General features: G+C 38.5%; 1 non-coding gene across 1 annotated transcript; it reads right to left on the bottom strand.

Annotated features, from left to right (window-relative positions):
• Nucleotides 1-592: 592 nt before the first annotated feature.
• LOC124166144 lies at nt 593-710 on the bottom strand. Its single transcript, XR_006866416.1, has one exon. It is a non-coding gene; the product is annotated as a U5 spliceosomal RNA (small nuclear RNA).
• Between the last annotated feature and the right edge of the window lie 6,641 nt (nt 711-7,351).

Here is a 7,351-nt window from a genome sequence, read left to right as displayed (position 1 = left end):
ATTGGACCGAATTCCGCTGCTCTACTTGTATTCAGGATTGCCAAGGCAAAGCAGTTTCGGTGCTAAAGGAGCCATTTTCGCATAATTCATTGTAACTCTAGCCAAATTTATCATAACGTTACGTTGTATTCTGAAGAAAAAGTAGATTTTTTAAAATTATTTGCCTTTCGTAAATAAAGAAATAAGTTAAAGCCCGAAGTAAGTGACCATCGAGCTAGTGATACAATGAAAGAATATCTAGCACTTGGATTACCTAATTAACTCAATTATTGGTGAGCATAATAAAAAATGCTCCTTAATTTAGATCAATAGTAAAAGAAGGCAAAAGTTTGCTCTTTAAGATGGGATATTAGGTAAGCATCTCATTACATTACTTGATTTGATCCTCGGAAGCTAGAATTTCCCATACTTGGAGAGAAAAAAATTGTAACTTATTGTAACTTATTGTATAAATTGCATCCGTTTGTATATCTACATGTATCTGTCTACATGTTGGCGATTGGTCACCCCCTGCCAAAAACTACATGTGTTAGCCACATTTGCGTATTGAGCATGGAGAATCATTTAAGAGATGTGGATACCATATATTTGGCCCGACAGAACCTGTCGGGCGCAGTCAAAAATTGTCTAAATAGACAAATGAACTCCCACCACGGAAATCTTTAGTAAAAGGCGAAAGATTTGAACGAACTGATTAGAGTTCTGTCTTTCTTAATAATAAATCTGGAATATTGAGGTCCGGTTGTTAATTGACGGGAAAAGTCATAGTGAGAGTTAATATCTTCATGCAATAATTCCACAGGGACTAAATAATTGAGATATTTAGATTAAATCACTCGCTGAGAGTATTTTGGAGCATCGGAATCGGTATTTAAAAGTGGGATCACTGTCATATTATGAGTACTGCAGTGAAAATTGGAAATAGAATTTTAAAGATTTCTTTGCAGCCATCTGTTGTCAGAAAATGTAAGCTGCCTTTCCCGACCCACTCGTGGGAAAGCGCACATACGTTACGGAAAGAGCGCAGGTTGTCACTTACTAGGCAGGTAGGCTGGTATGGTGATTACTGTGTTGAAGGGCATATTGCTACCTGGGCGTAGAAGGGAAGAAGGAAGATTACATTTCTGCTCGCAACCTGCAAACACTCAGCTCTTCATCTACATATAATAGGAAGTACCAACCGTGATAAATTGCATCCGTTTGTATATCTACATGTATCTGTCTACATGTTGGCGATTGGTCACCCCCTGCCAAAAACCCTAAAGGTGGCTCGTAGGGTGTTACGTAGATGTAGATCTGTGCAATACCCTGCGAACAACAACGATGGGGTTCGGTATGGGGTAACTGGCTAAATTTACTTAGTAAATAGTAGCTTAATAAATAAAACTTACTTAGTAAATTCGGAGAAAATTTAAGAGCGGGAGCGGTCTGGCCAGGTCGGCGATCGCCTAGGGCCCCCACAGCGCTTCCATACATCTTGGAGCGTATATGAAAGATGAATTTAAAAAAGACTCAGATTTCCTGAGCCAGAGTTTTTTTTGCTATTATAAAATTCTACGTTTTCATTTATTGGCTTATTAACAACGTGCTCTGTGTAAATTGATAGAGCAAAAATGAAATAAATGTGTCAGAAGAATACAGAGAACATTATGCATTTTTGAAAAGATTATTAGAAGAGGTCATACTATAGGTTATTTTAGATTTCAGTGCAGTTTAAAGGAACAAATTCATTAAATAGATAACGGAATCGTATAATATTATTAAATTTTATAAGATGTGAAATGTTCACATTTCATTTCATATGACTACTAACCGTAAACTAGTGTAAGCTATCTGTAGAAGTGTATTGCTAATTGCTTTACTGCTTAGTGGTTCTGTTTCGCTGGAAGCAATGCGTGCTTGCTGTTGTTCACACACTCTGCACATGCGCAATCGTTACGTTTTATTTCTCTGTGACTAATATATTGCACTCAAGCACAGTTTTATGTACTACATTTTGGTAAAAACCCACCATCTGCCAAACTCTTTGTATGTGGCTCGCAGGGAATAACGCGGATTAAGGTGAATAATAATTTTCAGAAATTAGTTGTGATCGAATTATTAAATCTTAAATCAATAAATTAAACGCTCATCCGAATCCAAATATTTCAAAATGAAAAGTTTTTGGATGGATGGACGAAATATTCCATGATTTAATTGAGAATTTGATGAGAATTACGAACAAATAATTTTTCCAACGTGTTGATGAATCTTACGTTTAAAGAGGTAGTGGATATAGTTTAAAATTTAAATGAACTACCAGCCACGTTCAAATAATGTGGAACGGGTGGAAATATATATTTTAGTTTCATAGTTTTTGCCAGAATGAAATGAAAATACTCATAGAGGAGACGCAACCTCTATGAAAATAGGGACGGATATTTTGGTCGCAATTGGAAGAAATATCAAATGAAGGTATGCCCTTATAAAATTTTATGAATTTTGAGTTCAAAGCCTATGAAATATTCACGATAAGTATGTATTTAGAAGTTTCTATTGCCATTTAACTGATTATAAATCCAAACTATGATTGATTTTAGCATCATGTTTCAGGAGAAATGAATTCTTAAGTGGGATATCCGGAAAAAAATGGAAATATGGCACAATATTATTAGAGGAACCCTGATACACTTAGCACGTTTGTTCGGATTCGTGGATTTTGTTCGAAATTCGGTACGTGATGGGAGTATCTAAACCTTTGAAATATTTCGTACAATTTTATTTTTCCTTTGTGTTGTGTTATAGAATATTATTCTATCAATTTTATTGTAGTCGCGTGAATTTTAAAAAGATAATTGGTGTGTAATATTACAAAAAAAATTCTCCCTTAATGGGGAAACTCCCCGAAGTTGTGTCGTAAACTGATGAATTGTGACGTATGAAAATAATTTCTTCGGCAGCAGAATGGATGGCACATGCTTGGTAAGAGCTAATTCCTGTTACATATATGCACGCGTCATTTTGGTGGAATCTACATCTACATAATTTACCTGCGAGCCACCTCTAGGGTCTTTGGCAGGGGAATATACAAGCTGGGTTCATGTTAAGGAGAAATAACCTCTGTCAAACACTTTATGGGTGGCTTGCTTGGCATCATATTGATGTCAAATTACTTCTGAACCGTGATATGTCAAACTTTACTCATGAAGAGTATTTTTTTGTTTTCCTCGAATTGGTTACAAACCGTTAGCAAATTTATAATTTCTATGAAAGTAAATTTATGTTATAGTCTCGAGTTTCATGGAGCGGTGCATACTTATTGTTAGTGGATGATTTAGTATGAATGTTTACAATCATTTTTATAACCGTATATTTTTTATGACCATGTAATGTGCATATTGCATGCCGCATTTTGGTATTTGGTCAGTGGCCTATGGTGCCCTCTGCCAAACAACATAAAGTTGGCTCTGAGTGTATTAGTTAGGCGAAGAACCGCCGCGAACCGAATAACATGAACCGAATCGTAAAAATGAGTCGACTCCTCAAATTGAACCGAATCATACAAATGATTCGGATCGTGCGAATGATCCGACTATAATCGGGAATGATCCGGCTCGTGGGAATGATCCGAATCACCAAAGTGAACCGATTTTCCGACCCCTACCGTATGTACTGAAACCGACCCAACCTTCCTTCTAATACCTTTACCCTCTCCCTTTTCACCTCCGCAGCTCGTCTACCGGTCTCCCCTCCCCTTCTTGGACTACCCTCTCGTCCTTTTCTTCTCTCCCACCCCCGTATAACCCGTCTTTCTCCCCTCTCTTTCTACCTGCACCCATTACTAACCCCACCCTTCGAGTCCATTCCTTTCGCCTCCCACGCAAAACCAGCCACCGCCTTCTGCCTCCCTCGCCTTTTGTCCCACCGGCTCAACCGTGCCATTCCACCACCCCTCCCTTACCTCCTCTCCTATCGCATCTTCCTTTCTCAATTTTAGGTTATTATACGATCTTCATTATATGCGCGTACCCGGCGAGCTGCAAGCCATCAAAGAAGGTGCGGTTGGCAATTTATTCGGACCCTTCATATAATAATGGTAATGATGATTATCTTGGTGCATTTATTTTTAGCGGGATCCTAATTGGTCTCCCGATTTTTCTAATTACTGGCGGCACTCTCTAGGACGACTCATTATATATTTTTTATTCTCTTTATATATTTCTGTTCTTACTGCATTTTTACTGATTTTCATCATCATCTTATCATTATTCAATTATGAGAAATTAGTTACTTCCCTCGTTAGACCTTATTTAGAATACGCTGCCATTGTTTGGGACCCTCATGAAATAGGCTTGCAAACAGAGTTAGAACGCGTGCAAAGAAGAGCTGCCAGGTACGTGAAAAGTCGGAGATGTTGATGAGTATTATTTTTTCCTTTAACTCTTCGCGGTTGATCTTTACAGGATTGTAGAGCAAATTATTAGCTAAATTTACGTGGCAAAATTAGAGAGAAATTTTTCGCTTAAGACTAAAAAAATATTCTTCGTTGACCGTCGCACCAAGGTGGAAGAGATCACGGCACGAAAATACAGGAATACACTGCAAAACAGAGATATTTAGAACGTCATCGCAGTTTCAGGGATAGCAGCGGTCTCTAGATTTATAAAATTTATGGCGGCGCTCTCTAGGTCGACTCATTGCATATTTTTTATTCTATTCACATATTTTTTTATTCTTACTGCATTTACACTGATTTTTATCATCATCTTATCATTATTGATTATTTCTTTATCTTTACTTCTTCGCGGTTAACCTCTTTAAATTAATTATTCTAACCTTGCATGGATATAATTATCTTATATACTAACCGTAAGCAATTTTTTGCTCTCTGTGTTAGTGTATCTGTATTATTATTTTTAGTTGTTTGGATATATGCAGGTTTTGTGGTAGCTCTTACCGCCTGCATGATTGTGCACGTATTATTTTTATTATTGTATATTTTTAATGACTATATAGTGTGCATATGGGTAACATTTTTCATGTTGGTGAATGTCCACCCACTGCCAGACACCCTAGAGGTGGCTCGCAGCATATTATGCAGAAGTAGAAGAAGTAGATGTAGACGAATGTGGAAGGATAATCTGTTAGTATGCGTAACATTTTTATGACCCTGTGGTGTGCATGTAGGAATCCTCTTGCATACTATCACCAGCATATATCCCACATGCACACCACACGGACATAAATATTTTACGTATGCTATCAAATTATACTTGCACATTCATGCAAAAGCAAAATTTGCCAACCAGTCATGAAGGCAATCTGGCTATAAACCTAAAGGTGGCTCGCAGGGTATTTTTAATGTCGATGATAAGTTTGGCGTGTTTATTAAAAGTTAAATTCGGACTTCGGATTCCATTCTTAAAAATGAGTGGAGAATTCTAGGAAGAGGACCTAATTCTTGTCCATGCCTCGCTCGCCTTTTTCCCATCGTTTCATGAATTCAAACTTATCTCACATCCTCTACACTCCGTTCATCTGTTTCGTGTCATTCTCTCATGTTTTATGTTCTTTTATGTTCTTCGTAGTTTGCAATATGCATTCACACAGCGAATCGAGACCCATAAAAAAGGGTGTGTCCGGCGGTGCCTTCACATCTGGCATATGACAATAATGAGATTAATATCGGCTTCTCTTCTATGGCAGAATTTCTCACAGATTCTTAGAAGTGAGCGAGAAATTTACGAGAGAGACAGAATTCCTTTTATTATATCTGCCTCCCCCGCCTTTTTCCCGCCGACTAACCTCTCCCTTACCATGCTCCATCCTCCTCCCCAGTCCCTCTGCATCTTTTCATGCTCTCATTTTTATGTCATTACCTATATGGTCTTCATTATGTGAATGCATCCTGCAGGCGTCGCTCCAGACAGGCTATCCGGAGGAGGGTTGTAAGAAAGTGGGGGAAATCATTATATATTTTCATCTGTTCCAACCCTTTCAGGGAGCGAGAATTATCCATCGAATCATATTTTAGATAGAGGCGTCTAAAAATAAAGGTGGATGGCGGTATTTTCTCAAAGAGAATCATACGGTAAAGATAAATATATTGGCGCTTTATTTAGAGGTGGAAATTATCTCAGGAAAGCGAGCATATTATTCTTCGGATATCCTTTAATATCATCCTGTTTCTCGGTTCATCTTATTTTTATGTCAGTGTATCATATTCATTATTTGCATGCACCCAGCGAACTGCGAGCCATCAGTGAGGTTTGTGTCTGAATATCCTCTCATTAAGGATCGTCCGCTCATCTACGTCTATATTATATCCAGGGAGCCAACTTAAGGGTGTTTGGCAGGGGATGAGTGTTCATCGACATGAAAGACCCTACGTGGTTCTGAGGAAAAAAAAGCACTCAAAATGCGTGCATATGGGCGGTAAGACCCTCCCACTCTATTGTTGTAAATACCGGATCGAAAAAGTCATCCGATCATTCCTAAAAATTCCTTTCCCCTTGCATTTTGCGACTGCCAATCCAACCATTGCCTCCGATTTTCTCATTCTGCTCAACTGTCCCTCTCTGCTCCGGGAGATCCGAAGAACCACTATACATGACCGTTTTGTGAGTGTAGTTCTTTTCATTCCTTCCTCTGTTAAATCCGAATCACACGATCATTTTTTCCATCCCTTTCGAGGGACAGCTATGGCGAAGGAAACTTTCCGACCGTATGCAATTTTAATTAAAGGCAAGGTGATTATTAAGAAATGTTTCCCTGAGCTATGTGCAACATGCATGCATTGGTAATCTCAGACGATGCAAAACTCCTGACTACTCGTATAGAATCTAGGTCCCTGTGACGTCACGTGGAGTGGCATCGCATGGGCGCCAATCTGGCCTTTTTCAAATGATGTTAAAATTGACCATTAAAATTCGTCTAAACTGGTATTTCTAAAATCAAATAATTTGTATATTATGAATACAGTAATGTTGGGTAACGAATCGCAATCAATGCTTTCGTTTTCTTTGATGAAGAAAACTACCCTATTCTTGTGAAGGAGTAAAGAGAGTGTATATGCAAATGCATGGCCACAAGTCCCAAACTTTAGAGACGTTTGAATTGTATTCATCGTAGAGGGTAGCACTCCTTACTGTAAAAACACCCCTCTCTCCCGAGGGATATTCCATACTCCCCGGACCAAGGTCATGACCCACCCCCACAAATTTGATGCTGAATCCGCGCCTGACCTTATCCTTCTTGATCTTTCTGAGATATTTGTTCCTTGGTCTTCCTCTGGAGACTTTTCCAATTATTTCTTCCCACGTAACTGCTGTGTCTAATTACGTGGCCAATCTATGCTGTCTACTATGGCGAC

This window comes from Ischnura elegans, chromosome 9, assembly GCF_921293095.1.
Source record: "Ischnura elegans chromosome 9, ioIscEleg1.1, whole genome shotgun sequence".
NCBI classification, from domain to species: domain Eukaryota; kingdom Metazoa; phylum Arthropoda; class Insecta; order Odonata; family Coenagrionidae; genus Ischnura; species Ischnura elegans.
The sequence above is the reverse complement of the archived record's forward strand: the minus strand, read 5'-3'. Positions and strand labels throughout refer to the sequence as shown.